Raw genomic sequence first — 22,142 nt, 5'->3', positions numbered from 1 at the left:
AAAAACGGCCGAGGGAATAGTGGGCGAGGAAGAATGGGTCTCGCTGTGGGGGCCAGGTGATCTTTGCAACTTGCACCATCTTCACCTCAGCCTCCCCCAGGCTACCATGGATGACCCAGCAGCTGTGTTTTGTGCGCCCCTGCCAGGACATTGCCCTGAGGCCTGGAGGGCTGGGGAGGGCTGATTAATTTACTAATTGCAGGGGCCTCACTGCTGTTAATGTGCTCCTGAGCTGAAGGTCTGGGGAGGGCTGAGTAGGTTAGTAATAGCAGGGGTTTCGCTGCTTATTAGGTGCTCCTTCCCTGAAGGGCTCGAATAGTTTTGTGACAGAAAGGGGCCTTGCTGTTTTTTTAGTTGCTCAGCATGGCGCCATTGTCACCTATCCCCCGTGTCTCCTGTGCAAGAACAGTATCCTCTCACTTTAATTAATTTCTGTGCCAAACATCTTAAGGATTTTGGGGGCCCTGGCCCAAACATATTTTTGGGCCCCTGTTCGGAACAGATTTGAATTTATAATCCAATTTCTGCTCTTTGATGCCCTCTTTCAGCTGGTCACTGGACAGTGCACTACCATACTTGTCCAAATTCCTAATGTATTTACATCTAATATTCAAGGACATTGACGTGTGTAACCAAATGGTGTTTCATGAAAGGGCACGCCCCTTGATGTGGGCCACGCCCCTTAATTGTGGGCCACGCCCCCTGAATGTGGGCCACTTTTTTCGTCAGTTCCCGGGCCAAATTGTGATCCCAATCCGACCCTGCCTATTTCTGCCTGTCTGCAGTACTCTGCGGAATCTGGGTGTTTTTATGCAGCTCCGCAGAGTCAAATTCCGCAAGTTCCACCCAAACCTGATTGACACCCCTGAATCTAGAAATGGTTTCTGTAATGCAGCCGGAGCCTGCTGTGTAAGTAGGTCCTGGCGTCCCCTGCTGTCTCTACAAGCCTAGGAGTCTACCACACACACTACTCAGATGCAAAGAGCCAGCAAGCCTTAGAAAAACAAACATAGTACCTTTGGGTGAGCTTTACTACTGGAGAGAGGGAAGATGAGGACATACTGGCCTGAGATCTGATTTACTCTAACTTGGCAATGCTGCTTTTATTTCGACCCAATATCTAAAGCATTTCTACTAAATCAGTTTCAACATGTCCCCAATATGTCCTGCATCATTGCCAAGCCAGTATCACTTTTGCCATCAATATCTAAAGCCCCACTGCAATGGTGCTGAGCTTCATTGGTGAAAATGTGCATACTGTCTTATCAATGGTGTTCTAGGTGCTGGGAGGAATGTACACTCGAGGCGTGCAGTGACGAGCCAAGGGGTTACCTCCATAAAAAGAAAGGCCAGCTCTTGAGTGGATTTCTTGCTTTCTTGTTGAGCAGGTATACTAATGTCTGTTCCGACGCAACTTTTGCTTTTCGCTCCAAAAGCAGGCCTATTTCACGCCCTGTGGTTTGTTTACTTGTCACACCGATGCTCTGAGAGAGAACAAACAGCATCAACCGCTGTACATAACGCGGAATAATTCGAAGGCTGAAATCCAATCAGGCCGCAGTGTTGTTCCCGCAAAGTTAATCGGAACCGTAATTGGATCTGACAGGTAATACCGAAGTGTGAGAGCTTCGGTTATTACTGTTTCTGAATCCGCAAAATGCATCATTTTACAGGTGTTAGGTACTGCTTGGGTGGCAGATTACATTGGGACTGAATGGGGTTTTGGGTCACTTGTTCACTGAAACAGGCTTCAGAAGTTACGAATCGAAAGATTCAACTGTCTCACCGAGTGGATAGCTCAGTGAGTTGAACACTCGTCGTTAATCCATTCTGTGTTCTTTGGGTCACAAGTTTGAACCCAGTCAAGGCTGAGTCAACCTGTCACCATTCAGACAGCGGTAATTTTCGTGCCATTATAGTGCTTGGAAACGTCACAGCTGACCTAGAGAGCACTGTAGACCCATTATTATAGATCGGGCACCGGAAAACATGAAATTATAAAACAATCTAATTAGCATTTTGATTAGATGTTAAAATAATTTTCGTATTTTAATACTCAACGTACAGAAATACTCCTCAAAGTGTGAAATGTGCAAGCATTTCACGTGGGCTTTCATTTATGATTTCCGGGTGTTATAAAAGTGATTTACAGAATTGCTTCTGGTTTTATTCCCATTGCAAACCATGCCACCCACATATTCCCCCACTGCCGCAAGTAGCACAACCACTATATTGTGCAAGGAGTGACAAACACACAGGAAAGAAATATGTAGTCCAGTAAGACAGAATAGATATGGGGTGCCCAAAATGGGTCATGTTTTACAATACTCTAAAAAGCTCAAATTACTGCGTTAAGCAACGATGAGGATTAAATAACTAAGTATTGGGGTATAATTTAGTAATAGAGCACGGATTTCAACTTTATAAAAATGTTAATTGGCCCCATTCTCCTCAAGTGTTGTTAAAGTGTTTTGATTGAGTATAATGTACACACCACATTAGAGCATTTGCATAATTATTTTACGTGGTCTGTCCTTACAGGCAGGAATGAATCATATATTAATTGGTCCAACACAACCTAGAAAGCATACACGTCAATTTACAAAAATGCCAGGGGTAGAGGAAGTGACATCACACGCCCTTTGGCTTCACTTTCACTCACATACACATTCACATGTACAAACACACTCCCACATAAATACACTCTCACCCGCAAGCATGCACAAACATACATTTAAAAGCATTTTTTATTTACCTTAGCTGCCATGGAGGGTCACATTTCAGCTAATTGAACTCCATAGTGAAATATAATATATATATATATATATATGTAATATTATCCACTATGAGTGTACTAAAATAATTGACAGAACACAGAGAGAATGCAGCCCCAACTGACTTCCATAAGGACGAGCTGCCACTGAGTTCATGGCACTGATTTTGCCACTTCTGAGGCCAGGGGGCAGCAAAGGTAGTGCTAGGGGTAGCAAAGGCAAAACAAGGGGTCGAAGCTGCAAACCCTGGCTACCCTTAAATGATATTCATGCTATAAAGGGGTAGGTTGGTGTGAAATTGTAGGCAAATTTCGATCAGCACAAGAAAACAAGAACGACATTGTTGGGTCTAGTCACTGAATTCTATGTTGAGACTCTGGACACATCTGGCAAAGTCATGTCTTTCTCTGTTTTTTTTACCTTCGGATTTGGTAACGTTTCTCTGTTGCTTTTCAAGGCACGCCTGCAACCCTTCTTCATTGATATATGGAGTTAAGTCCGACTCAACAATGTATTTTTTTCCATCCATTGATTGATAAACTCTATAATAGAACTACAATTATGTTTGGACCTCATAACTTGGACTACAGACAGATTCTCAAGTAAGGACTCCAATGGAAAGGGTCATTGTTTCCAGGTTGCCATTAGGGTAGTGCTTTAAATGGGCAAGTACTCTCCGGTGATAAGTACCTGCACTTCTTTTAATATGTAAGGAAGAGTACCTGCACATTTTAATGGGAAAGTGCCAGCACTTTTCAGGAGCAAACTGGTACTCTGGAAAGTGATTACCAGCACATATATAGATCCATTTAAAGCACTGCATTCAAGGGAAATGTACTGTAAATTATAGATATACTATGATGCATATGATTTTCTGATCAACTGAACTCTGTGTTTGCCTTTATAGTGAATACTATAAGGTGGACTGAAAGATTCCGATCCAAGGAATGATGCTAACCACTTGTCTATTATTGTATATCTTTCCATGCCTGTTAGGGACCTGATGAAAGCAAAGGAAGTTTTTTATGGTGGGCTGAAACATGGGACTCCCTCCTTTGACTATCACCTACCTAGCCGGACTTCGGGCATACGCTACTGCATCTCTCCTGACCTTATCTTTAAGTATGGGCGGAAAATCCGTTCCGCTCGCGGATTTTGCGGATTTTCGGTAAATTCGCAATCCGCAAGATTCGCGAATTTCCCGCGAAATCCGCAAATCCGCGAGCAGCGGATTTTATGGCTTGCTCGCACTGTTCGCGTGAGTTCGCGGCTTCCCAGTTCAACTTCGCGCCCCGCGAATAAGCGCTAAATTGCAGAAATACGATCTTAGCAAAACTGAAACTACTTACCAGGTTCAAAAGTTCAAGCTCATCATTAGTAGCCATTTCCTGTAGTGCTTCCTGAGGGGCCCCTCCAGAGTTCAGTTGCCTACTTGCAACTATTATGTGACCCTGCTCTGACCCTCAGAATAGTTACACATATGCCACAAAGGTCCTGAATTACAGCTAAGGGAGACAAGCAGGAGCCAGGCTGGAAGTTCAAATCCAACAGTGACACATTAATCAGCCCCTAATTCATTATTGTCAGTTGGGGCAGGGCAGGTGTTGTAACTAATTTTGCAACAATGAAAGCACTTAGCAAGTGCAAAAGATCACTAATCAGGAAGCACTAAGGAAGCAGGTGCCAGCTAAAAAAATATTCTGTGACACATTAATCAGCCCCAAATTAATTCAGGTCACTTGAGGCAGGGAAGGTGTGCTTTGCTTTGCCACAATAATGTACACTGGACAACCAGAGGGTGCTGTGATGAAACAGAGGGTGGCATGGGTGGGCCAGAGGGTGGCATGAGTAGTCAGAGAGTGGCAGTGGTGACAGAGGGTGGCAGTGATGAAGAAGAGTGTCCCAAATAGGCTGGACACGTAGAAACAACAAGTTCGCAAAACTTGCGACCCGACAGGTAAGTTCGCGTTTCCGAAATTGTACAAAACCCTCGCGAACTGGCAGAAACCCGCGCGAACACACAAAAAAAAAAATCCGCAAATTCGCGAGAATTCGCGGATTTTTGCGGATTGCGAGTTCGCAAATCTGCAAAATTCGCGAACGCGAGATTCGCAAAATTCGCCCATGCTTACTTATCTTCCCCCTCTCTCTTCCCCCAACCCTCTCCCCTCTCTGCTCCTACTCTTTCCAGCTTCTGTCCTCTGCCATCACCTGCCCCTGCCCCTTGTCCCCACCCTGTTTCTCAGTGAACCTCTTCCCTCGACACTTGAGAGCGAACTATTTTGTCCGATGCCCGATGGAGCTACCTGGTTTAGCTATAGGGGGAGATGGGCCATGGATTCCCTCCTTTGTCGTCACCTACCTGGTCAGTCTTCAGACAGACTTCCTTTCGTCTCTACGTTGTCTCTTCCCTTATCCTCACGTTCTCACCTCCCCTACCCCCCACTACTTTTCTCTCTCCTTTCTCTCCTCTCCTAATGTATTGCTGATTGTCTGATGTAATTTGTAATTGTCGATCTTTTTCTGTTATATTGTTGAACCACATTGTAGCACTTCCCTTCGTATCTCCTGTCGTCTCCTCCCGCATCCTCCCTCTAGTTATGTCTCTCCTTCTCTCCTCTCTCAATGTATTGAGACTGAACTATTTTGTCTGATGCCCGATGGAGCTACCTTGTTTAGCTATAGAGGAGATGGGCCGTGGATTCCCTCCTTGGTCGTCACCTACCCAGCCGGTCTTTAGACAGACTTCTTTTCCTCTCTCCTTATTGTCTCTTCCCTTATGTTCCCTTTCTCACCTCCCCTGCCCCCTCACTACTTCTCTCTCTCCTTTCTCTCCCCTCCTAATTGTATTGCTTATTTTTTGATGTATTGTGTAATTTGTTGAACTTGTTCTGTTACATTGTTGATTCTCATGTAAAGCTCTCTGATACCTTCAGGTCTAGCCAAGCGCCTTATAAAACTCTTTAAATAAAATAAAATAAAATAATGCCACTTACAGAGTTTTACTGACTTCAGGGTAGTTACTCTGTGGGATCAGGGGTTCCTCTAGCTGTACAATCCACATTTAGGGATCGTGTCAGTCAGGGACACAGGATGAGGCAGCAACACCCGTCCCTGTTGATTTGTAGAACAGCAGAAGAGAGAGGACATACCCTCATGATTAGTATATTTTTTGCAGAACTTTTCTGTTTCTAGTGGTGAGCGTACCAATGATGCCACCATTCCAACCCCTGTCCAGACAGGTGCTTTTGCCAGGGCCAATGGGGTACCTTCTCCTTTCCTTTTTCTCTTTCCTTTGTACTCCCTGTTTTCACTTTTTTCCCTTTTTACTTTATGTCTCTAACTAGCACAGATACAACAGGGTCGAAACGTCAACGCTAAATTAGAAGCTTGTACTTTCCATTTTGACCTGCTAAATTAGGAGCAATGTCTAGGTCATTTTGAGAACTATTACTTTTTCTCAGTGCCTTTATTGTTTCTTAATGCCTCATTGTTAATGTTGTTTATGTATGTATGTCATGAATTTGATACACTTTATTTCACTTTGTTTCACTTTTTACACTAGACCAATATGTGGATCTGTATTTGTGAAAAATTAATTTTTTGCGTAAAATAAATTATTGAACATAATTATTTTGTGCTATCTATTTCGGCCAGGTGTTTAGACTGCCATATGTATCATTGATTGATATCCTAACTTTGTAAGGGATATAAAACACTGAATTTGATGAAGTTCTTTAAAGTGTGTTATGGCAGAACCACTTTTTCATTTCGCAATTTATCTTATGAGCGGTCAAACTGGGATTCCAAATCCTGCTTTAACAATTTGATCACATACGCCGCATAGAGCATTGACAGCAGCTCTCATGGACAAGTTGTCACTCACATAATCATATTTCAGTTTTGGAATGAACTTTCAAGTCAAGAAACTCCTTTGGACTCATATGCTCCACAGCCATGGATATGCCCCGGCCTAGTTTAGTAACACACCATCCACTAGAATAGCATCAGACAAGCCCAACTCTATAACATCTATCAGGAATATCTTGGCCATAAATGTAGGCATTACTAGGTTTTCCAGATACCTTAATTCTCTCAGTACCACACTTTTAACAGACTTCTGGAGAGGCATACCAGATGTGGAAGGCAATTCATATTTATCAAACACGTCCAACCCTTTGTAGGTGGCACAGACCGAGGAGCAAGTCCCACATTGAATGAATGAAGTGTGATTTATGACCGCGCAACTTAGCCCAGTGGGCGTCAAGGCGCCTAGCTCAATATCTAGCTGAATCCACCAAGTGACAGGAGCTTACTGGTAGGCCTTAATGAAACACCAAGTTTAAAGGGCTTTCCTAAAGAGATCCAATGAGGGCTGAGATTTGATCTCCAACGGAAGTGTGTTCCATAATTAGGGTGCCAGGATGGAAAAAGCCCTACTCCCCCATCTAACCTTCCTGGAACGAGGAACTACCAGTTGGTTCAGCTCTAGAGAGCGTAGACATCTGCTAGGAACATACCGGGTAAGCAGAGACCCAAGAGCATCGGAAGGGCCTGCCATGAGGGCACTGTAAGTAAGGCAGAGGAGTTTAAAGGACACTCTAGAAGTAATAGGGAGCCAATGGAGGCTCTTCCTTGCCATGGTAGCAGATGCAAGCCATGGCAGGGCCAACACAAATCGCGCTGCGGTGTTCTGCACAACCTGTAAACGCTGCAGAAGACACCTGTTGGCCCCGGCATATAGTGAGTTACAATAATCCAGCCTTGAGCCAACAAGGGCAGTCACGATCTGCTTGCTTGCCTGGGGGTAAAGATAGTGAAGGATTCTTTTAAGGGTCCTGATGACACCCCAACAGGTGGCCACAGTCCTGTTGACCTGAAGCTCCATAGAGAGCGAGGTGTCAAAGATGACGCCGAGATTCCTGGCAGATTGTGTGGGAGTGGGGTAGGTGCCTAAAGATGAGGGCCACCACTCACCCGACCACACGTCCTGGTCCTTACCAAAGACCAGGACCTCTGTTTTGTCGCCGTTCAACTTTAGGGAGTTAAAAATCATCCACTCTGCAACAAGCTGCATGCAAGACCTAAAGTTGGACGCGGAGATACTCACAGAGTGGGTCAGGGACACCATAATCTGCGTGTCGTCGGCGTACGACACCACCTCCATCCCCTGGGATCTTACTAGTCTCGCAAGGGGGGTCACGTAGATGTTGAAAAGGGTCGGACTCAATGCCGACCCCTATGGCACCCCACATTGCAAAGATTTAGCAGGGGAGAGGAAATCTCCAAGCATCACTCGCTGTTCTCTCTGCTTTAGGAAAGAGTTTAGGAGACTCAGGGCCGGCCCTGTTACCCCTGCCTCCTTTAATCGAGATGTTAAGGTAGAGGGAGACAGGGTGTCAAACGCCGCCGTGAGGTCTAACAGCACTAGCACGGTGGTTTGGCCAAGATCTACTTTTCGGCGAATGTTATCTACAACCTTAGTCAGTGCAGACTCCATGCTGTGGAACTTCCTAAAGCCATGTTGGGACCCGTCCAAGAACCCAGAAGAGTCCAGGAAGTTGGATAAGTGAAAGTTCAAATGAGCTTCCAACATCTTAGCAGGAGCCGGCAGAAGGGATATTGGTCTAAAATTCTTAAGGAGACCAGGGTCCAAAGTGGGCTTTTTAAGAAGAGGCTTCACTATCGCCTTCTTCCATACCGTAGGAAAGGTACCCTGTTCCATTGCTCCATTCATTATTTCCAGCAGGGGGGGTAAAATGATGTCCCTACATTCCTTTAGTACTTTCAAAGGTACAGGGTCCAAAGGAGAGGCTGATTTAGTTCTATCGAGCAATCGATTAAGACCGTCCAAGGAAAGCGCTGGGAAGTGGGTAAGGGAGGGACATTGTCCCTGACATGGGACAATACCTGCTGAACCATGTCTTTCCTTATAAAAGAGATTGATTGGCAGCCTCTCCCTCCTCCTCCATCTTAAAGCCTGAAAATGAGGCACTTCAGATGTTCTTGTCCTTCACCACCACTACCTACAAGCTTTTTGATTCATAGCCTGCAGTTCCGCTTGTAAATTTAACAAAGAATTCTGCTCCCTTGAAGCCCCTTTCACATGTTGGACTGGTGGAAAAGGAAAAGGTGCAAGAGTAAGAGTGGGAGTGGGTCCTGCTGCAGCATCCCCCACTGCCCTCTGCTGAATTGCTAGTATACTTTTAGCCCAACATGGCCACATATCACCGAACGCCAATCCAAACAGCAGTAATAAGACTTTAACACATTTATCTTTCGCCATCTAAACCATGACAGAAATAGTCCAATTCAGTTCATATTTATTTTGGATATTAAAACATCCATAAAAGCAGTCATTAAAATAGTAAATGATGATAACCCAGAAGTTACGTCTTAAAAGTAAAAAGGTTAACGCTACAGTCAATCTAACCTTATTAGAAAACTATCAATATCATTTGATAATACAACAACAATAATCATTTTCCTCCGTTAAATGACAATTGAAACACATACAAACTTATGTACGTTTTAGGAGAGATTTAATAAATATTTGGTGAGGTAACCTATAGAATTTACAAAACATTTAAAAATTGAGGGTATCCTGAGGAGACACAGAGTCGCAGGCACAGGTCCCAAAGTTATTTACAGAGTTTAATCCTTTAGGCACCCCCAAAAGACAATGAGGCCGATTACGATGTGGCCCGTTCCGGGCCGCATCATAATCGGACCATCAAGGAGCCCCCGGCCAGTCGGAACCGTCTCGTAATCCCAAAGGGCAGGCCTTTCCACCCTTGGGATTATGATTCATGGTTTTCGGCATGGTTTCCATTCCGGCCCACCCGACATGGAAACCATGTCAAAAAGCCTGTTAGGGGGCCCCCATCAGGGCCCCCTTGGGTGCACAGCCTCCAGTTGGGGGCTGCCCCCTGTTGATCCCTGCACTCCGATGTGCCTGTCACGGAGTGCAGGGGTGCCTGCGACGGGTACAGGGATGAACAGCACCTCCCATTTCCCCATGGGATCATGTATTATGGCTAGTTTACGGCCGTAATGCATCCTCCAATAGGGAAATGTAGGAATGCGACTGAACAGTGTTCCGTCGCATCCTAATTAGGTATTTGGGACCGCCGACCAGAGGTTGGTCGATCCCAGGACTGAGAAGGTGTCAGGTGGAATATTAGCCCCAATGTATCAAACTCAGTCGAAATTTTATTAACAGATAACGATGGTAACTATTTGTAACACAAGTTAAATAAGAGTCTATAGAGGGCACCAGTTTTAACAGTATAAAACTCCGTACAGTCGTTTTTTGTAGTTTGCTACCTTCTCCTTCTATACTTTCTGAGGGAAGAATATAAAATAGTCAGTTGAAGCTTTTGCACTGGCACTTCTTCCAGGATGACAATTTTCTCCACACCTCCTGTTTCAACAAACACAGGTTGTAGCGGCACATCATGGGTCTACCGGTACAAACTTCCCTTGTCCCAGGGCCTGGATAACAACACCCTGCCCGCTGATAGGGCCCTCAATATTCCACAAATAGGCATCATGCCTCACTAAGTGTTGATGGAATAAGGATGGAAAGGATACAGCAGCAAATAATCTTCACAAGGACATTTAGATTATCAGAGTCACATAAATATAGAGGGTATATATTGTTGTTTATATTTGTAAAACATAAATAAAAATATTGGAAAAACTATGCCATGCAATGTACTGGGTTGGTGCTAGGCACACGCACACACTGTGGAAAATGGGTTACCTTTTATATTTTAAATGCTGAGTCAAAGTGGAAATTGGCCTGCAACGGGGTTTTACATCCTGGTGCTAGAGTCTACTGACGTGGCTATGATGCTTAATATAGTGGACATTGAGGAAAGAGGATGGGTCCTGTACATCAAATACTAGGGCAATGCCAAAATGTATTATACAAAACTAAAATGTTACCACACATAGGTGTGTCCGAGCTTTGCATTTTTGCTTCTCAGTGCACCTCTTGTCCCTCCTACCAATTTGCAATGAAAAACGTATTTCCTTCATTCATTTATTATTTCATCCTGTGACTTTTAATACATAAGAGCTATTCTTTCCGTGGCTTTAGGTTTCAATTCTTCAATTGAAATTGATTGACAGTGCTCTAGGCTTTTCAGGATTACACGAATCCCGCCATCAGCTCACATTTCAACACTGTACAATAAAAGACACAAAAATAGTACTATCAATAACTATTTACATGGAAAGAATAAGACTTACATGACCGCAAACAGTATAAAGCTCCAGGCACAACATCACTCGAGCGCCTACCAGAGTCATAGATACTGCTGCCACATGGATGTAGTGATGTGTTGTGACTCAACACTGTTTGTTTTCTAGCATCATCCGAAAATGCCTGCCTGCTGCCTCAGACACACAAATGATGTACTGCATGCAGAGCATATCAAACATTCACCCCCGTCAACCGATCTAGGTTAAAGCCATCGTTCTTGGGAGGTTATGGCACTTGAGGGGGTTCAAAAGATGGAACTACATTGGCATATCACTGCTGGGCGACGTATGGGTGGCCGACCATATTAGGATGTTCCAAGACCTGCAGGGGTGTTACAACCTCTATGCTTCACAATTCTACAAATACCTGCAGCTGCGACACGCCCTCAGCGTCCACATCTCAACAGGCACAGCACTCCCAGAGTTTAGTTCACTAGAGGCTCAGATTGTGATGGGGAACCAGGGGAAGGGAGGGGTATCTCGGATATACTGCACCCTTACCAATAATAGCCCGACAATGCTCGATCCACTCAGGAACTGGTGGGAGGGGTGGCTGGGTCCCCTGGAGAGGGAGGACTGGTGTGACGCCCTTATGGCCCCCAAGACCATCACAACTTCAGCCAGATTCCACCTAATCCAATTATACTACCTTCACACTCCCTACCTCAACCCGGAGCACCTTTACAGGGCGGGCCTACGGGTTGGCAGGTGCCCCACGACCCCTTACACCTCATCCTGGAAGTAATGGGCGGCCAAGATGGGTCCCGAGCAGACAACCTGTTCCTTCGGACGGCCACCGTGGTAGCTAAGCACGACATCGCTGCGACATGGACACAGACTGAACCCCCAAAAATAACCAAATGGCGAAAGGGCGTAGATTGGTGTGCTGCACAGGAGAAAACCTTATCTGAGGCCTGGGGATGCCCAACCAAACATAAAATGATCTGAGGGCAAATGGATGAATCAATTAGAATGAATAGGTCTGATATTTATCGATGTTTATAATTGCAGTGTTTATGCGCTGTGGATGCAGACCGATATGTGTGTTTGTGTACAGTCAATCCAGACGCACGCTGAAGAGCCACAGACTATTGGTCAAACGTGCTGTACTGTTGTTTTTGCTCTTTTGTGAATCAATAAAGTTGATTATCAAAATGAATCCATTGTTCTTTTGCTCACTATGCCACCTCAGTTTAGACCCAGCCATATGCAAATCAGTCTTGACCCTGTTGCTCATGGAAAAAGTTCAGCCCAAGCTGCCAAGTCAGGTACTTCCTGGACCAGAAACAAGCACCTGGGACCCATTTCGGGGAATTACCCCTCATCAGCCAGGCTAGCTTGTATCTAGTGGCACAGTGATCCTGGGACCCACGTCTGGGCATACCCGGTGAACTTAGGGCGAGAAAGTAAAAGACACACAAATGATGTACTGAATGCAGAGCAAATCAAACATTAACCCCAGTCAACAGATCTAGGTTAAATCCATCCTTCTTTTGCTTACCATGCCACCCCAGTTAAGACCCAGCCATATGCAAATCAGTCTTGACCCTGTGCCTCATGGGAACAGTCCAGCCCGAACTGCCATGCCAGGTCCTCCCTGGACCCCAGAAACACGCACCCTGAGACCAGTTTCAGGGTAGTACCTCTCATCAGCCAGGCTGGCTTGAATTAAGTGGCACAGTGATCCTGGAACCCTGCCTGGAACAGCTAGCTAAATTCAGAGGGAAGAAGGGGAAGGGAAAACAAAAAAAATGAGGGAATGCCAAACGAGTGCAAACAGAGTCAAAAGTGGGTAAAACAACTGCTGTTGCCAAGCACAATACTCTATGCTTGCTGTCCTTTTGCCTGACACTGTCTGTCATAGCCCAGGAGTGAAATCAATAGCTGACCCCTCAAGGCAGAGATTCACAAGCCCAGCCGCAAAGGTGCTTCCCACTTTCCATCTATCAGTTATCCATGGCTTTCAGGACTGAGTATGTTTATGCCACTACTGTAACTTGTTAGGGCCTTTGGAAAACAATTTCCTAACTGGCAGAGAATGTATTTCTGTGACCACTCAAGAAACGTGAGTCTTGAGTCTGTTTCCTGACACAACTATGATAGGGAGTTCTGGAAGAAGTTAAATAGATACTCCCAGCAAAGGCACTTATATGCCATACCCAAAGGGTCACCCCATCCCATCCAGTTCAACATCTACATGCATTCAATTACCTGACTCGTTGAACACTGTCAGGAGGATTTTCAGATGTATACAACATATCATTTCATCTAAGTCAAGAGTAGGAGGGAAGGAATCAAGCTAAGATCACAAGGCACCTTTCCACCATCACAATTATTATCAGATGAGGTAGCACCTCCCTCTTCCTCAACAGCATTAAAACACAGATCATTCAGTTCTGCTGCTCAGTGTTTGGCACAATTCCTTCCTAACACAGACTATACAAAAAACATGTGGGCATGATATTAGAGCAGGAGCTGACCCTCACTTGACAAATCAATGTAGTGTACAAAGTTATTGATTTCCAAATGTAATATTTCACTATGGCTATACATGCTTTTAGATACATTACAAAGAGAGTCATAGCGTTGTTTAGGTCTCGCTTAACACCATCAATGTACTGTTGCTGCAAGGGGACTTGTATACAACAAAGGGCTTGGAGCCCGCCCATTACTTACCATTGATTGGCTCAATTGTCATTCTTTTTAGACTAATTGCCCACCTTATGCCTCACGTTTATTTATTTATTTATTTATTTATTTATTTAGAAGTTTTCTATAGCGCTAACAAGACCCGAAGGTAGCAGAGCGCTTTACAATAGAGGGAATGAAAAGAGAACAACATGAAACAAATCCAATAAAGCGATCAGCGAGCGACAATTTGGAATGCGGAAAAGTTCAGACAGCAGGACTTCTTGGTAGCAGGATTCAATGTTACTGCATGGGTTCAGGGGACGCTTGCTGATCCAGGTTACCCGCAACCAAGGGAACGGATCAGGCACAAGGATTTGAGTTGGCTCTTGAATTCTGAATAGGACGGTATAGTTCTGATGTGCGGGGGGATGGCGTTCCATATTTTGGGAGCATTTCCTGAGAACGAGCAGTCCGCAGTTCTCCTCTTTCTGGTTTTTGGTAGGATGAGCAGCAGGGAGTTGGAGCTTCTCAAGCTTCTGGCTTGGCCTGCTTTTTTGAGCTTGTTTGCCAAATATTCCGGTTTGCCGGTGTGGAGGGCCTTGTGGGTGAGGCAGGCCGTTCTGAAGGTGCTCCGCATTTCCACAGGGAGCCATTCGAGTTCTTTGAGTGCCGGGGAGATATGGTCAGATTTTTTGCAGCCTGTGATCATTCTCGCTGCCGCATGAAGTGTTGTTTTTAGAGGGGCCAGGTGCGATTTGGGGATGCCTGTTAGGATTGAGTTCCCATAGTCCAGTCTTGATAGAACTAGAGATTGCGTGGCTAGTTTGAGGTCCTTATTGGGAATGTAAGGTTTGATTTTGTTCAGAAGTCTGAGGTTGAGAAATGCGCTTTTCGCCGAGTTCCTGATGTGGTTTGTCAGGGTTAGTTTGGGGTCTAGGGTGAAGCCCAGGGATTTAACGGAGTCGGCTAGCGTGAGGTTGCCTTTGAGAGCATCGATCGATTTTAGCCACTCGGTGATTTGAGGGTTGTCTTCTTTGTTTGAGATGAGGAGTGTTTCTGTCTTGTCGGGGTTGAGTTTCAGGTGATTCTTTGTCAGCCAGTCTTGAACTTCATTTAGGACATCGTTAAGTCTGTGGATGTCTTTAAGAGAGGAGGTTTCCAGGTAAATCTGCGTGTCATCCGCGTAGAGGTGGAAGTGGATGTTGGCGTTCCTGAGTAATTTGGCGAGCGGTTCCATGTAGATGTTAAAGAGCTGAGGAGAGAGCACTGATCCTTGCGGGACACCCTTGGTGACCTGCTGTGTTTCGGAGGTGAAGTTCTTCATTTTTATTGTTTGCGTACGGTTATGTAGGAAGGAGGAGAACCACTTGAGAACTACATCGCCGAGGCCGGCTCTTTCTTGCAGGGTCATGATGAGGAGCTTGTGGTCCACCGTGTCGAACGCTGCGGAGAGATCAAGGAGTATGAGGAGGCAGCACTTGTCAGCGTCAAGAGAACCATGAATGTCGTCTATGATGTTCAGCATCGCGGTTTCTGTGCTGCGGCCTTGTCTAAAGCCGGATTGGAGGGGGTCCAGGAGGTTGATGTGGTCCAGATGTTGCGTCAGTTGCAGGAGTACGCAGTGTTCAAGTGTTTTTGAAAGCAAAGGGAGGTTGGATATCGGTCTAAAATTGTTCATGTCATTAGAGTCAAGACCAGGTTTTTTCAGCAGAGGAGTGACTTGCCCCATTTTTAGGCAATCGGGGACCACGTCACATCCTTTTGTTTCTCTGAAGAATGGACCAAGTACTAATTGATTTCATTTGAGTAGTGTCCTTCCGCTGCTCACACTGTGATTCAGGGTACTTTTTTTCATTTTTCTGTCCATCATTTTCACTTCCATGCTACACTTTTGGGTTGCTTTTAACTTCCACCCTCCATGTTTGTTTGTTGTCTTAAATTGTTTCTTAATTCAGCGCTTGCTTTTGCAGCACCGAACAAATGGCACAGACTTTTGGAGCAGTTTGTGACTTTGTTTTACAGTTCTGTGCTTCCTTTTATAGCACCAAACACATGCCAGGGCATATTAAAGCAGTCCCTGTAACTAAATGTCTTTGAAGGCTGCGTCTCTTCTCTGCACATACAAAGTATGCATCTGTTTAAAGCTAACACTAATCTGAAACAGTACTCATATAGTCTTTCCATACAAGCAGTCCAGTTACATCCTTCAGGCCAGGCTGCCACTCAGCAACATACACATTTTGGACACATCTGTGCCTTTTCATACACAAAGTATGCAGCTTTTTAAAGTACCTACATTTTGGCAAGAGCTGCAGTTAATTTCTCCTTAAAACCTGAGTCTTCACTCTCATATGTATGCACCTCCACTCTGCATATACAAATTGTCGGATTAAAGCACTTCAGTTTTGCGCAGCCCAAAAACAACTCAATTTTGTGCCTTAAAACCTGTGCTAAATACGCATTTTCGTAGGTATTTCACCAAAGTACTTTCAGGTGGCCTATATTCATATTCACTTAGGAGCAAGAGATGTAGCCTAACGGTCACAGCTACACTCCACTCTACCTTAATCCACCCAACTTCACTCCAGTCTACTCTAACTTTACCCCACTCCACTCCAATCTATCCCACTCCAATCCAAGCTATCCCACTCCACTACACTCCAATCTATCCCACTCCACTCCAATCTACAACACTCCACTCCAATCTACACTAATTCACTCCACTCCACTCCAATCTACCCCACTCCACTGCAACCAATCCAACTCCACTACACTCTATCTCAATCTACCCCACTCCAATCTACCCGACACCACTCAATCTACCCGAGTCTATTCCACTCCACTCCAATATATCCACACCCCACTTGAATCCCCACTTTACTCCAATTCACTCCACTTCATTCCACTCCAATATACCCCACTTCACTTCAATCTACCTTAATCTACTCCACTCCAATCTACCACAATTTAATCCACTCCAATCAGGACCTTAGGTGTGCCTTCCTGAAACAATTTAGTGAGCTCTGGACACTCCAAACATTACCTCATCTCATTTGCTCTATATAGCAAATGAGACAAGAAAGAGTGTCGATAAAGCACTGGCAAGACTGGCAAGCACATTAAGGGACATGTTCTTGTCACTTTTTGGCATCATATACTTTATAATTATCTACTTCTTCCTTGACATTTAGGTTACCTTGAACCAGTTTTGATGTACAACAGCACTATTTTCTATGACTTATAAACCCATATGTATGATACAAATTACAAAACGACATGTTTCAGAATCAAGACTACCTTAAACAGCTGTCAATAGCTTTCTTAATATAAGACTAGTTGGCATATATAATTTAATGCCAATATACAATCCTGATTTATGTAAAAGTTTGAAATTTATGTGTCTAATGTTTTTATGTCAGAAATATAAAACATTAATCCATGAATTATTGCATGTTTGCATTAGCATTTAGATGGTTATGTATACTTCCTTGAAATTTACACATACATAGAACAAGTCCTAACTTTACTACTCTTAAACTGAGAAAATTCCTAACTTTAAGACTTTTGGTATTCACAGAAGGCATTTAGGAGTCCTAAAGTTAGGAGTCCTAACTTTACTACTCCTAAACTGAGAAAAATCCTACCTTTAAGACTTTCGGTTTTCACAGAAGGCATTTAGGAGTCCTAAAGTTGGGACTCCTAACTTCTTTGAATACCGAAATGAGTAAGTGCTTTCTGTGAATACCAAAATGAGTATGTGCCTTCTGTGAATACCAAAATGGTAGTAAGTTTAGGAATTTGTCTTAAATTAGTTCTGTGAATAGGGCCCAAAATGTTTCTGCCATTTCCCTAGAACTGATTCACCAGAAATTCAACATTACAGAAAGCAAATTCTACCCAGAATTTAAACACATAGGGGCTGATTTAGAGTTTTGAAGGAAGTGATACTCCATCACAAACATGACGGATATCCTGTCCTAACTATTACAAGTGCCATGAGATATAATGAAATTGTAATATGGCAGACGGTATACCCATTATATTTGTCATAGAGTACCCTATCCGCCAAACTGTAAATCTGGCGCACAATATTTGACTCAAATATTTCATAGGGAAATCATTACAGTTATTTTCAGCACTAAGTAATGTAATAGGTTTCAGCCAACGTGTTTCACAACTACCCGTTTCTTTAAGAAGGCTATGCATGTGTGTTCAAGAAAACTATACAATTCAAAACTTCTAAACAGGACGTCATATAAGATATACCAAAAGGTAAGCTTCTAATTGTTACTTTTCAGTATTCTCAACACAAAGGGTGCCTTTTTCTGCAACAACAGGGGCTTGAACACGTAATTTTGAATGGAACGCTTCCATGGCTCAGAAATTAAGTGATTCAACAAAAAGTCTTTTTGGTATCACAAAGACACATGATATGGTCTTCAACTAGTGACAGAGTTTCCCTGCACACAAAAAAACAAAGCATGGTGTATTGGCAATTAAATGTACATTTATAATTTCTTGTAGTGTGGAACAATTATAACAGGAGATATGCGTGTCATATGGAGTATAATTAAAAAAAAATTCTGGAATTAATATTCACTTACTGCCTTGATTTGAAATCATTTGAATCTTCATATCAATAGGTTGCAAACCTTAAAAAAAGGAATTAACACCAGATTACAAAAGAAAACATCACTATAATCAATGTATACAATATTTATTATAGAAAATAAACATTACAGAGAGCAATGGCAATAGCCAGGCATTGCATTACCCCTAACAACATATTCCTATGGAAGACTCCGTCTTTCAAAAAGACAATAGAGAAGAACATGAAGCAATGTACACTGATATTAACATGAATAAAATCCATTAGACATTGTTACTGCCTCCATAAAATCTTTAGTTATCCATGTAGGGCTTACCTCCTGTCTTCTTTTTAGGATTATATTCCATATGATTTAGTGTGGGAAATCATAAAGATATTTAATCATATTAGAATACATGTGATTCTGCAAACCCTGTATAAAAACTTGCTTGTAATTTCGTTAAAATAGGTGACTTGTGACACACCCAGTCGCCAATTATAAAAAACTGATGTCAGAACTCAACTGTAATAGCTTATTACAGTTGAGTTCTGATGTCACAATGCCTGCTGTGAAAGGCAGGTAAGGTCATGGAGCATAATTAAAGCAGCTATTTAATGAACTAGATGAAAATTTGACTTTTCTTTATTCTGCTCTGTTTTTCTAACTGTACATTGACAAGAAGAAGATATTTATAGCATTATGTTTACACTTCTTTGGTGATGTAGTAAAAATTACAATTTTTCTGCATGTTTCTACTGTGTCTACTGTTTTAAAAAAAACGAACACGTATTAAATTGCTTCTAATACCTTTCGGCAACAAATATGTAACAGTTTTTTGGTGTTTAATGTTTTAATGGATTTTGTCCTAAACATGTTGGGCCGATTGTATGACCATTTGATTTTGCGCCTCGCAAATTGAGACAAAGTGTGAGGCGCAAAATCAAATGTACAACTGTGTTTAACACTGTTTTTGATTCCCAATGGGGTCGCAAATTTTGGGGCTCATTAATATTAATGAACCTCTCGAAATTTGCGAGCCCATTGGGAATGACAGGCACTCCCAGGGATGGTGGCCTGCTGGGCTCAGCAAACCACCATGTCTGGGACTGCTTTTAAATAAAGCCGTATTTTTTTTTTAACGCCGCCCGTTTTCCTTAAAGGTAAACAGGATGCTTTTTTTTTTATGAAACCTTTTTGTTTCATTTGTGAAGGGCAGTCAAAGGTTCCATGGACCACTGCCTGCCCTTAAAAAATAATTTTGCATGCATTTGCAAAGGGGAAGGGGCCCCCTGGGGACCCCTTCCCATTTGCCAATGCATTACCACCGACTTGAAGTAGGTGGTAATTGCGAGTGTTTAGCGACCGCAATTCCGGTAGCAAAACATAAGTGCATGGTTTTGAGACACGCTATTTGGAAGGGAACGCCCCTTCCAAATAGCGACTTGCTAATACATTTTGACTCGCTAAATAGGCTATGTAGATGGCCCATGAAGTTTTTGCATGTGCAAAAGGGTGCGCTAACCAGTTACGAACCCTTTGAGTGCACATTGCTTCAAACTTAATTCCGAAAAAACTGAGATTTTGATCTTTGGTAACATGCAGCCAACTTGGGGCAATCTGTGGTGGCCGGCAGAGATGGGAATACCTCCCAAACCAGCAGCCAAAGTCAAGTACTTGGGTGTATGGATTGACAATAAATTAACACTCTGTCAGCAGACCAACACTATTGTCTCTGCTTCATATTTTCTCATAAGGAAAATCCTTCCGTACATCCTGGCGGATAGCAGAAAAACGGTGGTAACATCTCTAATCCAGTCTAAATTAGACTACTGCAATGGGCTATATCTGAACGTTCAGACACAGTGTCTAAAGAAGCTTCAGTTGGTCCAAAACACAGCAGCACATCTATTGCTTAATATCCCCAGGCACAAATCGGTTTCCAAAGAAATTCCCAATTTTCACTGGCTTCCTGTACCTCAGCGTATTAAATTCAAGGCACTGTGTCTCGCCTACAAGGCTTTGAATCACACAGGCCCCTCTTTTCTCCAGAACCTTTTTGTATGGTACCAAACGACCAGACATCTTCGGTCTGCAGAGGCCAGACTTCTTATAGTTCCCAGAAACCTTACTTTGCATTGAGGCGGCCGTAGTTTCCATTAAGGCACCTCTAAGCTCTGGAATTCCCTTCCAATGGAACTCAGAAATGCTAGCTCCCTAGTCAGTTTTAGGAGAAAGTTAAAGACCTGGCTCTTTCAGGACTAGACGCTGTTCATGCATACTGTGTCTCCAGCGCCAAGACACCTCCGGGTATTTGTGCGCTTTTACAAATTTCATTGACAATAACGTTTGCGCATGCAAAAACGTGTCATACATCTGGCTCTCTATTTTTATTGTCCATGATTGCAAACATGCTGTCTCTTTCATATGAAAGAGCTACCCACCAAGGATTTAAGTAGTTTGTGGCAAAGGTGATGGTGTGACTATGCATTATAAGGAATAAAGTATCCCTTGCCATGCATGAGAAGGATATTGCAAGTCACCTTGGAGTTCCATAACTTTATAAAGGAACTCAGCCTTTGCCCTAGTTTTCTATATGGTGATGGAACTCCCCAGTGACTTGCAATATACTAATAATGTGTGGCAAATGGTACTTTATCCCTTATATTATATCCAAGAAATTGAAAGTTAATAATAATAAGTGTTCTTCCGACAGATACCTAAAGTAAAACCTTTGACTCATGCTTAGTGGAGTCTATGTGCTGCCACCTAAAGACCTAAGTGAGACACTAGAGTGCTTTAATAAGGGCAAAGTTTTGCGCCAGTTATGCTGTTTGCCTGACCAAACTTTTCAAGTATCAAAATTTCCAGTGAAATCATCGCCATGTTATACACCCCAACAGGAAGATTATAGTTAATTAGATCATAAATTCCCAAGCCAATGGGCCAATTTAAGCATATAGCTTAAAACGTTGTTGATCCAGATAATTCCAATTATGTCAAGGATTTGCCTCCCATAATGGAAAATTCATCTGACGATGTAAGATTAAAACTAGGCTACCACATAGGGAGAGATGAACTGCCTTTTTGGTTGTCTAAGGGTTGAGCAAAATGAGCTCCATTTTTGAAGAACAAAAATTACAGGCAGAGATGTATAGCTCTACTTGAGCATATTTTTGATTTTTTTTCTATTCATAAACAGATTTTCAGGCGCACCTCTGGAAATGTCATTTCCCAAGGGGTTGTAGTTTTCATTTGCAATTTTTTTTATAGTATAGAGCAAACGCACACTGTCACCAAATGTGAAACATTTTACCCCCAAGAAGAAAGCCCTTTCCCTACACCACCCAAAAAATGTCGGAACGAATAATGTTCCTTTCCATCCTGGAAGTTGAAGGACTGAAATACATTTTCAATTAAAGTAGAAAAAGGTCGGTTTGAAGTTTCGAAATTCTCTCAATTGTTCGGGTGTTGGTCTTCCCAAACTTATAAGGCAATCCCAGCCTTAGCACTCTTCAGTGTGACTTACAGCTGCAGATTTCTCTGCACTCGAGGGGGAGAAATCTGCAGCTCTAAATGCATGTAAGCTGCCAGGAATCATTTTGTTAATTTCTGGTAGAGGTAATGGAGATATTTTTAGCCATAAATATACATTTCCAGCCATAAATATCTTTTGGATCAGGTCGGACCAATCTGTTCATTAACTTTAATTTTCACTAACTATCCATAACCTTTTTTTTTAAGCCATTCCTCTTCTCCCTTTAGTAGTGCTATGTTTGTTATCGGTATTTGTATAGTAACCATTCTGCGATTGGTATGACCTTATAACACTTTCTGCATCAGGTTACTTACTTTTCATACCGTGATGGGCTTGCTAAACCAG

This window comes from Lissotriton vulgaris, chromosome 3_2, assembly GCF_964263255.1.
Source record: "Lissotriton vulgaris chromosome 3_2, aLisVul1.2, whole genome shotgun sequence".
NCBI lineage: Eukaryota > Metazoa > Chordata > Amphibia > Caudata > Salamandridae > Lissotriton > Lissotriton vulgaris.
The sequence above is the reverse complement of the archived record's forward strand: the minus strand, read 5'-3'. Positions refer to the sequence as shown.